This window comes from Fulmarus glacialis, unplaced genomic scaffold, assembly GCF_000690835.1.
Source record: "Fulmarus glacialis isolate BGI_N327 unplaced genomic scaffold, ASM69083v1 scaffold25722, whole genome shotgun sequence".
Classification (NCBI taxonomy): Eukaryota; Metazoa; Chordata; class Aves; order Procellariiformes; family Procellariidae; genus Fulmarus; species Fulmarus glacialis.
Window position 1 is genome coordinate 61197 of NW_009198855.1, and position 12066 is coordinate 73262.

The window sequence follows — 12066 nt, forward strand, 5'->3', positions numbered from 1 at the left end:
CTTAGTGTCTGTATAATGCCAGCACCATTTAGAGGTATAAGACAACATTTTATTTAAAACTTAAGTATTTAATAAATATTTATACCAAAAACTAAGTGGAAGCTCATTCATTTTATACAAGAATTTGATTAAATTACTTCGGAGTATGAGATCCTTATCTGCAAGTTACCCTAGCAAAAGATTATCAAAAGAGTACTAAAAATCAAATTCGCTTATTCGTGTGTAAGTAGTGGTGTTAACTGTTAATGCTGATATAAATATATGCCCTTTTCCTGCAGTTACCTTACTAATTACTCTTCCAAGCAAAAATGATGGTGGGTTGAGCTAGGAAGGATGTTCATCAGAACATATCAAAGTTAAGATTGTTCTTGAGCTTAATTCCAAGCTAGACTCAGTCCATCTAATAAATACTAGACAGAAAATCTTTGGTTTAGAGCCTGTGGTTGCTACCACAGGTTCCCTCTATAAACCTCCAGCAGAAGGGAGTAGCTACATTGTCATCACATGATGCTCTCTGGAACAACATTGATGACATCTCCCAAGTTTAGTCCAACTCCCCTTCAGAGAAGGGTGAAGAAGAAACATGATGTAAGTGAACAGAACTTTCTGCAGCTGACTCAGCCCTCAGCTGTGACTCTTACTAGTCTACACAGAAACCACCACCTAGCAGCAAGGAGAAGGACCTCTAGCTGCACCTTCCCAGCCTCAGAAACAAGAGTTCTGGAACAAGGACAGATGCAAGAAAGCCCACCGTCTACCTTGCTGCTCTCATCTCGCCTCATTCAGCATTGCACAAATGGCCATGTATCTACTCTAACCTTTGGGCACCGAAGTAAATTTAATGCAGCTTACTTGAAGCAACAGTTGCTGGAATAATGGTATCCTTTTATATCTCTTCTGCAGGCTTCTAACTGAGCACTGTACATTCTGCCTCTAGCCCATGTTCAGCTGTTAACCATGAACAGCCAACTCTGCACCAACTCTACATTCACTAGTATTTTTCTTACCTTGCTACTCTTCAGTATTAGTGGGAGCAAGATGGTGTCAAAACTTGCAGTTTATTGTAACCTCCAGCTATGCCTGCAAGCTGACTTCCCAGGCACCAGAAGTCTTGAAAGCTACACATCACCATGACTGCTGTCCTAAATAAATACTACTGAAAAGAATTTATCCAATCAGAAAACAGGTAAAAATTACTAGTTTGACATATTGTCAGCCTTCAAAATTAGGCAGGATGGGGAAAAACAACCTGTCCGCCTTCTACTATGGCTGCGACCTACCCCTCCTCTGCCCCAGAGAAAAACAGCCTTCAACTATGCCAGTCATACGAGCAGGTGGCCATTAAAGTTTGCCACTTAACATGAGTACAATACTCACTTCCTCTTGCAATGGGCTCTTCCCCACACCGCCCCACACACACACACGACTCGTACGTTACTCATCTCTCTTCCTAGCGTGGGTTTCATTCAGCCCCACAAAGGATTCTCTGCTACCCCGCCGGTCTCTACTGTTCAATGAGGGGTCTTACTAAAAATCAAAGCAATAGGGAAAATGTAGTTGTCTTCCACGGATTTCATACGAATGGAAACTGACTTCCTTGGAAGCTGTTTCAAAAATGCACCTTAACACAGTCATAGAAGGAAAAAACCAGAACAAAATTCCCCACACACATTGCAAGGTTCACAGCTCTGCAACCACTGCAACACCCACCCACCCAATCTGCAGCCTACTGGCACGGTACGCCTGGATATTACACCTTAAAAGCATATATATTCAACTGCTACATAAATTTTTTATTGGTGGGAATGTTTTATTTGAGTATGTCTTTCAAGCCCAAATACAAAACCAAATGCAAAAGGAAGGTGGGAATTTCCCTAATTTTGCAATATAAAGAACGACTTCAGGATGAGAGGAAAGGGGGAGAAACAAGGCTCCTAAAGATGTGTAATTGTTACCCAAATGCAAACAATAAATTTCAAATTCTCTGCAGAACTTTATATTGTACTTACAGATTCAAAATAAAAAACCATTCACTTAACACAAAATAATCCAGTAAAGTATGTTTAAGTGCCAAACTTGGAAGAAAGTGGCATTAAAAAAAAACTCTGAATGTTTTCCCGTCTTCCCCAAATTAAGTAAAACAGAACCCAACACCCTTCAAACCAAATGAGATTTTGTGAGATTGTTACAACACTGTACAGTACACTCATAATTAAGATTTTGAAGTTGTGGGCCAGGTCAGGCTAGTATAAACAAATCTCACTCCAAGGATTGTTAACACAAGATGCGAGCTGTAAGTAAAGTGCATGAAAGGAAGCCTGCTCAGCTAAATGAAGTAGACTGAAAGATCAGAAGTCAGCGGTCATTCGCCAGAGCGGCAGCAGGCCCGAAAACCACACTGCAAATTCTGGCATCCACTGGCGGTTTCAGCATGAGGACCTGCACAAAAACAGAACAAATGTGAAAAGAAGAAAAGGCCATTTATTTAGATTCAGAATTCTCGTAACCTGGCAATTCAGAAAATGTCTCCTTTTTGTACATACACTAAACTTCATTCAGCACTGTGAAGTCTGAAACAGTCAGTACTATCACAGTATGAAAACCTCAATCGGAGCAGCCATTTTTCAAGAGATTTTTCCTCTTGCTTAGTCCCATGAAAACACATTCAAAATGACACAGATGTATGATGAGCAACACTTAAATGGGCAAGTTTAAGCAAGCTCTCACAGCTAGCTGTCAGAATTGAGATGTATTTTCACAATGCATATTTAACTCGCATTTTTCAAATTCAGATGATGACTTCATGGCATTACTAAAGAATCCATAATCTCCAAAACCATTTCTACTATAATGGGAACAGTTTTTTAGTCTGGAAGGTTTTTTCTCTGTGAACACTTCATGGTTGGCTAGACCTCATGTACTCTGACTGGAAATTCAAAAACTAAAGAGAAAATCACCCTTATTATCACTGCAGTTATCAGAAGCCATAAGGCTAAAAACTAGCCATTCAAAAAAAAAAAAATTGTGAGCCCAGACAGTATAAACCAATGCTGTAATTCTACCCACCTCCACTTACCTTCGCTTACTGTTATCCCTTTAATTTGAAACGTTAAAGTGATCATGAGATAAGAAACTATTCAATCTATTAGCACAGGATTTTACTTCCTGCAGCCATACGCCTGCTTTAGAGACACAAACATTTACATTCAGGTTGGCTGAACTCTGCCACCCAACACAAATTGGAAGTGGGCTGCTAAGTTACACAAAACAAGCTGGTAAAGACCTAACCAGGACAACCCAAATTTCCCCCCTTTGTATTTGAGACAAATCAAAGATTATTTAAGGTGTTTTTAATACATTTTAAAAAGACTAGCAAAATCATGTAATGAACTAGGGCACCATGCTATGTCTGGCTTGCTTTTTTGCCTTGAACAGTAATTTAAAGTCATAATTCAATTAATTTCCAATAACCTGGTGTCTGGAAATCAGCTTTCTGCTTCATGCCACACACCGATGAACAATATTCTACAAAGTAATTAAGTTAACATGCATGAGACTGAATAAAACAAACCTGAACCTATAACGAAGGAGAACGGTTACAGTGTGCAAAATAGTAAACTTTTCATTTGTCAATAAACTCATTTTCCTTTTCAAGTCTTTTTATTCACCTGAACTAAATTTTGATCCTCCAAGTCACTTACGAGCTAGAGTTTGAAAGCTTCTTCGTAAGTCCTTTAAAAAGGAGACTCGGTGCTTCTGAATAGCTGGTTTAGCAGAGCATGTTCTGTGCAGCAGCATTTTCCAAGTCGTAGCTGACCTTCCTCATCATTGCCACAGCTAAGCAGCACATCAGTAATTTTGAAGCAACTGTCACAGTTCTAGTAAAATGCTTGTTGACAAAACGCACAGAACCACAACATCCCAAGGAAGGGAATACTCCATATACTTTAATGTTGTTTTCCATCCTTTTCTTGCTCATTTTAAGAATGTTCTTCCTCATGCCCATAACTGGAACATAAAAACTGCCCTTCTAGGTCTGACCAATGGTCCATCTAACCCTACCTTCATCACTGGCAACAGCAAGTGTTATCTAGGGAGACCATATAAGCCTATCATGAATACATTTTATATCTTCCCAGCACCCCTAACTGTTGTGATAGGGATATTAAAGTCCATTCCCTTTAGTATTTGTTTATGGCTCAGCTGTGCATGCCTTTGTTTAACTTCTTTTTAAACCTGCTGATACTATCTGCTTTCACAATTCCCCACAGGACCAAATTCCAGAAGTTCACTACATCGTGCATCTGCTTTAAATCAATTGCCTACCCACTTCACTTACCATTGCCAAGCTGTAACACTGCAGAATTTGGAGAGTTACTGTGGCACATTCACCTCATCTACTGCCTTCCCAGTTCTGTAAAGTCATCCCCCTTTCCTGCCTTCTCATTCCCATATTGAAACATTCCCGCCTTTTGAGCGTGTCCTTGCAAGACAGCTCCTCAGTTCCCTAACTCTTTTTAGGAGGCCTCTTCTGTATCTTCTGTAACTCCGTTACATACACTCCTCAAGATGGGGAGACCAAAACCGCATGCAGTACTCCAAACGTGAGCGCCCCAAGGCTTCCAGGACCATGCAGCAACACCCTCTATCTCGTTCTCAACACCCTGATGATGCGTAACATTGGTGGCTTTTTTGGCTGCTGCTGCAAACAGGAAAGATCTCAGAATTAGCACCAACAGCTCTCTGAAATCATTGTCTCCACGTTGCAACTGCCAGCTCCGAATTCAGTTTTATGCAATCACAGTTTGATTATTCCCAACCACATGGACATATAACCATGCATACAGCTATACTGAAGCTCGTAATAAGTCCTTCTGGAAATATTCAGCACCAGTATCATTACTTGAGGCAGCTCAGTACCACTCAAAAACTTGGAAATTACCATGTGCATTTCTTACATCACAACAGCAATGGAAATGCTGAGTAAGACTGATCACAGTACAGAACTCTTGGCGGGGAACAGGGAATCCCAGATTCCTGTCCATCCTGAACAGTGACCATTAAGCCCTGCCCTTTCTTTCTATCCTTAAAGTAGCTTTCGGTTTTTTAATTTAAACCAGTCTTAAATTTAAACCAGCAACTTAATCTCAAGAATTTAGAAACTTCTAAGTAAACTGCATCATCTGAAAAGTTTAAAGGTTCATTTCCTAGTTTATTAGGCACTGAATTACAAATGACATAACCACATCATGGTGAAAATGCACCCTTCTTCCTATGCTGCAGTTCTTGTCCCACGTCTAATCCTCATACCATCACTAACTTTCCTTTATAGCCTCTGATAAAGAACTCTGATGAAATGAAATACTCAGGGTTCAAACCTCATCTCCTGAAATCTGCTACCCTGTATTCTTTCTTAGCATATACAGGCAATTCCCGTAATTTGGAGGGTATTTTATGCTCTTATCACAATAAGGTAGTAAGTGTCACTAATGGTGGTTTTAACAGTAAGGCTATTTGGTTATGACTCATTTCATTTATATTTTGACATGTCAATTGATCTCCTCCATCACAGGTCATTTATCTCCTCTATAAATGCCCTAGTCCTCCTTAACCTGTTCTTTTTACATTTTATACAGATAACAAAATTCAAATGCCTTTGCTTTTGATAGCCACAGAGACTGTTTTTGTTTCCCTAGCTTTTATTTACTACAACTGACTTTTGGTTACATCTCTTTGGCTTCCTAATCTCAGGTTTCCCCAGTCTTTGCTACTGACCTCATATGGACTGGACTTTGTTTTCAAACCCTCTCTGTTTAAGTTCAAATGGCCTCCTTAATCTTGCCAAAAAACACTCTCTCCTGCTTCCTCTGGACTCTGTATACAAGGTCTCCAATTCGTCTCACCTCACTGATGCACCAAGTTAAACAGTTCCTTTTATATTGTATAGTGAGATGGTAATTTCAGATCTTACAGCAGGGCTGAATCACTTTCAGAAGGGTCCCTCTCTTTCTATTGACTGTGAAGACTTAAGTGCTAGCAGTGAAGTGCCTAAATTAAATGTGGTTTGAGCTGGTTCACCTGGGAAAGCAAAGTTAACCAGATTCTCATCTAACCTGCCACACTCTACATTACTGGTTTAGTTACCTCTGAACTGGATTATTGTAATGCTCTTTACATGCGTGCCTGATTACTCAGATGCTTCAGGTGACCCAGAATAAGGTCTGTTTACTCATGATTAACAGCTCTCAGTGTTTTCAAATAAAAGTACATATAAACACATCTTGCAATGTAAGAAAGGAGCATAGCTATTTGATTACTCCATTTTGTTACATGTATCAGTGAAACAAAAATTAGTCAAAATTTCCTAGAAAGACGTTAGGCATTTCACCAAGAGTACATGACAACCCAGACCAAGACCACAGTGAAAGAGCCACTCCAGCCCGGACAACTGGCTGCCACCACCACATCCCTTTAGCCACTTATTCTAGCTCTCAGCTGTGGCAGCAGAAACATCCATGTGGTCTACAGCAAGATGGATCCCTGACCCATCTAGGAAGGAAAAAGAAGAAAAAAAAAAAAAAGGCAGCTTTCAGCTACCCCAGATCTTGATTGAGTTTACAAAGTAGCCACACAAAGACTAATGCTGGCCACAGGAAGGCAGTAAGAATGAGCTGGGAGGAACACAAAGGAGGGAAGGAAAGACAGTTCTTTTTCACAGCCACCACCTGGGAGAGGCTCCCATCATCAACACTGCATACCATATTTGACAGTAATGTAGCAAAAGTAATATGTTACAGGGGAATTACCAAAAAAGTGATCAAATTAAGCATTAGCTTTAAAAAAAATATAAAGGCAATATTAAAATCTGAGTTTACTAAGTGCTATTCTCTATCAGCCTTTGGTAAAGTTTCACTTACAGACCTTTATGAGAGCACCTTGGTTATCCGTAGAACTTAAAGAGAGACCAAACTCTTGAAGTCTAACAACAATGCATTCCCATATAAATCTGCACACAGGAGTCCATAAATCTTAACAGAAATTGCAAAGTCTTGGCTCCATTGCTGGAAGACAGATCAAACTATGACCAATGAATTTCTAAATGCCAGAAGAAAAGAGTGAGTCATCAGAATCACCACAACTTTATTTCATTAATGCCCTGTGTCTTTAATTACAGCACCTGAGGACTACATCATTAAAAAAACTCTAGAAACTGAATCATACTTAAAAGCTGCAAAGAGCTACTGCTGCAGAAATTAGGGAGCCCCATTTTTCTAATCCTGAAGCTGACAGCACTCCAGGCTTTAAAACTGAGAATACAGTAAGGAAATTGAACACAGCTGGACAAAACAGCCTATGGGGAAATAGAAACTTCTAAGTGGCAAGAGGTAACTCAAACATTAAACTATTCTTACTGAGTTCAGTGTGATTTACAATCAAATGTGTTTTAGACACTAAACAAATCGGCAATTAGAAGGGGTGTATACTGACAGATTTGTTTTCAGCTGCAGTTGAGTGTTATCTAAGTCCAAGTCTCCAGTGTTGAGCAAAACATAGGTAGAGATCCTAAACATTAGTATGCAAACCAAGAATTGAAGTCATACTAACAGTAAACAGACAAAAAATAAATTTGGAAGTGTGTGCGAATTCATGGTCTCTGCTCACAAAAACTGCATCATACTACTGCTGTGCAACAGCAGTCTGTGACTCAGACCCAACTATCTAACCATAGCTGCTCTACCTTTTTAGTTTTACTAAAAAGGTAGAGCAGCTATGGTTAGACCAGCACTTGCAATGGAAATCTGAAAACTGCAAACAAACATGCCTACCAAACAAGTCCAGCAAGCCCTCCACAAAGAAAATCCAATGAAGCTGTGTGTAAGGGCCCCCTGTGAGGCTCAGTGTTTATAGAAAAAAATCTGAAAATAGGCTGTAGGTGAAAGTAAAGCCCTTATATGTCAACAGATGACAAAGTGGTATCTTTATTATTAAAAGATGACTAAATTCCATGCTGTTGGCTCCATTTTTTGTTCTGCAAGACTGACAGGTTTTCCACCATGATCCCAGAACATATCTCCTTCCCCGAAAACAATCCCTGATAAGCTGGTGGGCAAAGAAAATTATGAAATTATTCTCTACATGCTTACAGATCAGTAATCTTTGTGCAGCAGTTAATAATACAATTTATATATGTGCAAACATAAACAGCTTCAGATATGGATTGATTTAAATTAAACAGCTACTGCTGTCCCTACAGTTACTTCAGAAATACCAAGTGATACAGAAATAGTTCAAGCTGTCACAGAAATCCTGCTGCCCACAGAGTGGAATAAGGCATTAGTTTCACACTGAATAGCCCTATCACAATGACGTTTGAGTGAAAATACAAAGAACAGTACCCAGATAAAACTGCAGGGGATTCAGTTATAAAAGATTATTTCCCATTTCAGAATTTTGCTAGGACATCCCTATAAGTTTTTATCGACTTCCTTCTTAAAGAAAACAGCCACAAACTTCTGAGATGCTACTATTTCTCAACAGATGTGAGAAGTCGGACCATTACAGCCTCACTTTCCTGTTGATTTCTCTCTACAGGAGTAACTGTTCATCCAAAGGCATGCATGATGCTTTACAGAACCAAGCAGAGCTTATAGGCTCACAGCTTCCAGCAGGCAGTAAAAGGAAGGAAATAAACAGGAAGAGGATCAGGACAACTTTACAGAATAATTCCAAAAAGTATTCTGTTTAAATATAAATAATTTCTTGAGGATACTATGGAACAGGCAAGCTTTAAAGTGGTGGACTTGCACAAGAGATTCTGGCTTTGTAAACTAATACTAAGACGACATAGTGTGTTTTAGGGACAAGGAGAGAAACAGAAATGTCTGAAGACAAACCAGAACATCAAGTCTGGTATTACAGACAGAAGGGAAAACAGAGGAAAAACAGCACAAAATAAGATGTAAAAGGAAAAAGGCTTTTAATTGGTGCTTGAAGACATCTTTAAACTCAACACAATGTGGGAAGGAGAGTCAGTGAAGGATTTTAAAAAAGAAAATTTTTCAGGTTGAAATGCTATAAGATTTTTAAAAGCTGTGGTTTGGATGGAATGGAAGGAAGTAACAAAAAGCAAGTGTCTCAAAAGGAAAAAAACCAGCAGTGTCAAAAAAGTGTATAAAGTAGTGCAAAAATTATGGAAGCAAAATATGATTTAGTACTTTCACTTCTAGTATTAGGATCCAATCCAAGTGCATCATCTTATATCAATGTCAGTGGATTGAATATCCAAATGTCAGTACAGATTTACTTGTAGTACCAAAGCTCTGGCATCCTGCACCCCTGCTGCGGCTGCATCTCAATATAGATGCCAATTACCAAGCTGAACACCATGAACTGCCAGGGAATATAATTTTGTTTTACACACAATTTTGTTTTATAATCCTGTGAAGTCAGTTGTTATCCTCCTTTTCCCTTCCTTTCTGTTGCACTTACCTGTTTTAAATTCACACATGGAATACAAATCACACCATGGTTCCCATCTCTAATGCTATGAATGCTTACTGGACCTAACATAATAGACTGAATTCCAGTGTGGTAAACATTGAAAAGACTTGCACCATAAACGGATTTTATGCATTTATCCAGATCCTTCCTTAGCTTAGATCCATTCATAAGTTACTGACTCAAGCAAAACCAGAAAAACTAAATTACATTTTCCATAAGGACACGTGACGGTAGGATCGAAAATATCCTATACCAAAACTACTGCAATATGGGAGGTTTGCATGGCAAAACACGTGTCATTCCTTTCCTAAAAATCACCACTTTGGTACCAATCTAATGAAGCCTCCGTCTGAAGTTATGACCATAAAGGAAACATACAACTACATCGTTTACAGGGAAGATATGGTGAGGGCAAATATGTATTAGCTATATGGAGACCTTCTTTCTAACCTCTATTATTTATGCTAAACTAAATTATGAGATACACGGACTAAAAATGCTTTCCTAGGTAATACAGAACAGTACTAGAGTCAAGCAAAAAAGAACAAATTAGGAAAAACTGACTTAACAGTTATCATTTCATAATTAATCTGTGAAACTCAGTGCTACACAGCCAAGAAAAAAAAAGTGGGGTTTTGGTGGTTCTTTTTGTTTTGTTTTAACAAGTGTCCTTAAATCAAACATTGCTCCCCAGAAAAGCATCACGTCTTCATAAAAAGACATTACCGTTAATGTTGTCACAGTAGTAAAAGTGTTCATCGTTTAGAGAAGGGCATGCAGAAACTAAATCCTGCAGGCCTGCACCAGTTACAGTGAGACAACCCGAGAGGTTAAGGTGTTCCAAATGCGGCAGTCCTCCTCCCAGAGTCAATGCCCTGTTAACAGACAGAAGAGAGGTGTTAAGAGCCCGCGCAGCGCTAGACTGACAAGTACTCCACCATGTCGCCAAGTCACAGACTTAATTGCATCTTGTAACAAAAAAACCATGCCTCTAATAAACCATGTAGTTTTAAATCTGGCAGTTTCATACCCTATAAAGGGGATCATCCCTGAAGCTGCCCAACAGACCTGAAAAATGAACGGATTTCAACAGAAACTAACAATTCCTTCTGACAGACTTAAATGGTAAATCACTTTATGAATGACTCCAGAGATGACCAAGTATTTCAAAGAACTACCAAGAGTTTCTTCTCCAAAACACCACTGATTTTGGCAACTCTTCCAAGGTGATATATATTCCTCCATCCACCCTGAAAACATGACACTCCCAAGCTTGGTGCATTACGCTTCCAGAAGTTTGAGTGTCCTGTATTTCTTTGGTTAAAATTATTTTGGAATCCAAAATTGTATTTTCCTAGGGCTGACAGCAGAGCCTCTCTCTGCCAACATACCACTTTATTATTCAAGTGGAATTCTCTATTTTTCCTCCAAGTGCAAGAGAGTTTGGCTGCTGATGCAACAGCCTCCTGGATGTATCACACCTGAGCAATCACTCCATGTTAGGCTGCCAAGCTCACAGAGCAGCCAGCCCAAGTTCAATCACAGACAAGCTCACCCACCTGAAAAAAAACACCAGGCTTGAATCACCAAGCTACAGATCCAAGCCAGGACCTAAAACTGAAAATGCCTTCAGAGCATCACCATTCAACTTTCTCTTGTCAGCAGGCAGAAGCAGAACTGTTGACCACAAAACCAGCTATCAGTTAACAACTTTTCTATGAAATGAACTGGCACGTGTTTCTATTAGGAGGTTTCATGCTCTCTCCTCAGGGACTCAAACTATTCTGGTGAGTGCAAGAAGCACTTGTTGCAGGACACACTCAGCTCTTAAATCCCGTCTTTTATCCAAAAAGCACCAATGGGAAAGTGGCACCACAACCAATTGTGACCCATAATGACTCAATGATCTTTGGTCCTAAATTACCAAGTCATGAAAAAACAGACCAGTAACATGCAAACTACACACAGCATGACCTAATCAGCACCAAATGAAACTCAGCAGCACAAGTCCACTCCACCACTTGAACAGCAACAAGCTCAAACAGAAAGCACAGCTATCTGAACCTTACTCTGAGCAAGACTAACACTGGTGAGTGAAAAAGTAAGTGTCAGAAAAACCACTACAGGAGACATTTAACAGCTGGTACTTCTGAACATCAGATGGGGATGAAGTCTCCGGAGAGACAAATTAATGCCAGCAGCGCCTCACACTATTTCTCAGTTGACTACAGCATACAGTACAGGTAGGCATAAAGTCTTCCCATTCCAAGAAGCGTTAATTAGCCCTAAGTGCTGCAGCACACCTGAGCAGGTGGCTACAAGTACTTCAGCCTCATCCCATTTTCATTATAAAGCAATAACTAATTTTTTATGACACAATACAAAATATCAATGGCAAGTTTTATCACACAGTAAATTTTGTAACTCTTGAAGCCATCTCAATGTTCAAGTCAACCATTTTTTCTCCTCCTTTAATTGTTATATGAAGTCATATTTAACATGATGTTCTGCACATACAAAATTATCATAGAATCATTCAATCATTTAGGTTGGAAAAGACCTTTA

The 12066-nt window shown here is 39.4% G+C and overlaps 1 long non-coding RNA gene across 1 annotated transcript; it reads right to left on the reverse strand.

Moving 5' to 3' along the window:
- Positions 1–1789: 1789 nt before the first annotated feature.
- Positions 1790–10378, reverse strand: LOC104073340. Its single transcript, XR_683482.1, has 2 exons — positions 10228–10378; positions 1790–2439 (listed from the first exon to the last, which is right to left on the reverse strand). It is a non-coding gene; the product is annotated as an uncharacterized LOC104073340 (long non-coding RNA).
- Positions 10379–12066: the final 1688 nt, after the last annotated feature.